Source organism: Oncorhynchus tshawytscha, linkage group LG21 (assembly GCF_018296145.1).
Source record: "Oncorhynchus tshawytscha isolate Ot180627B linkage group LG21, Otsh_v2.0, whole genome shotgun sequence".
In the NCBI taxonomy this organism is placed as follows: domain Eukaryota; kingdom Metazoa; phylum Chordata; class Actinopteri; order Salmoniformes; family Salmonidae; genus Oncorhynchus; species Oncorhynchus tshawytscha.
The window spans coordinates 36582348-36583788 of NC_056449.1; positions in this window are offsets into that span (position 1 = coordinate 36582348).

Below are 1441 nucleotides of genomic sequence, written 5' to 3' on the forward strand. Positions count from 1 at the left end.
CAGTAATATCTATCAATACAGTAACAATACACACACTGTGTAACCAACTCCTCTCTGATGTAACTCTGACAAGCATTAATGGATGTGTGTCAGCATTAAGCTTATAATCTGAGGGTGTCCTGGGTTTGCTATGCTTACCAAATACAAAATACCAGGAGCCAAAAGCATGTTTGCGAAGACAAGTAAACAAGTTTGGACTGGTTGAATGAGAGGAGGATCAGGTGTAGCTTAAACACCTACAGTTCCAGGGTTTATACTTAAAGAGAACCCTGCGACTCTGGATCACAGCGAAGCGTCACTAATTATATCTTATCAAAGTACATTCATCCCAGGATGAAAATGAGCTCCATTGTTCTTTGTTAAAGCCTCTAATGCAAACAGTGTTTAGATTTAAAACGAGCTGATTCTACCGTGTTAAATTGATCTGCGTCCTATATTTGTGCACTCCATTAGACCAGGGCCCATTGTACACTACACAGGGAAGAGAGTTCCATTGGGGACTCAGTCTTAAATACTATACAGTCTTCAGTTATTTTGAAAGCGCAGTGCAGCAGGGTTTTGTTCAAACTTGTACTGTACATTTTTGCACACTTTCTTTCTGTCTTCAAAAAACCCCCAAACCCTATTTCTCTCAACAGGCCACAGATGCAGACGGGCAGAGACAGGAGGCTTGACATGAACACTGTAGGAGAACTGGATATTGAAATCAGACTTAAAAGGACGTCTGATTAGCATCTACAGATAATTAATTTGATGACGTAAGCATGGAATATCCCGTCCACAATATTTCAGACATTTTCCAGAAATATTTTTTGAAATAAAAGAGTTGTAAGAGGTTTGTTTTACAAGTATTTGTTCCTCCCGGGCGGCTCAGTGGTCTAGCTGTGCCACCAGAGACTCTGGGTTCGAGCCCAGGCTCTATCGTAGCCGGCCGCGACCGGGAGGTCCATGGGGCGACGCACAATTGGCCTAGTGTCGTTGGGGAGGGTTTGGCTGGTAGGGATATCCTTGTCTCATCGTGCACTAGTGACTCCTGTGGTGAGCCGGGTGCAGTGCGTGCTGACCAGGTCGCTAGGTGCACGACACATTGGTGCGGCTGGCTTCCGGGTTGGATGGACGCTGTGTTAAGAAGCAGTGCGGCTTGGTTGGGTTGTGTTTCGGGGGACGCATGGCTCTCGACCTTCGTCTCTCCCGAGCCCGTACGGGAGTTGTAGCGATGAGACAAGATAGTAAGTACTAACAATTGGATACCACAAAATTGGGGAGAAAAAGGGGGTAAAATTAAAAAACAAAACAAAAAGTATTTGTTAGAGTACAATCATAACTACAACAGAAGCAGTATGATTCATACCTTAACTGGTCTGGAGTTGGATATCCCTGTCATTAGGACACAGTGTGTGATTCTCATTAGGACAGCAGACTGGTTAGATATCCCTGTCAT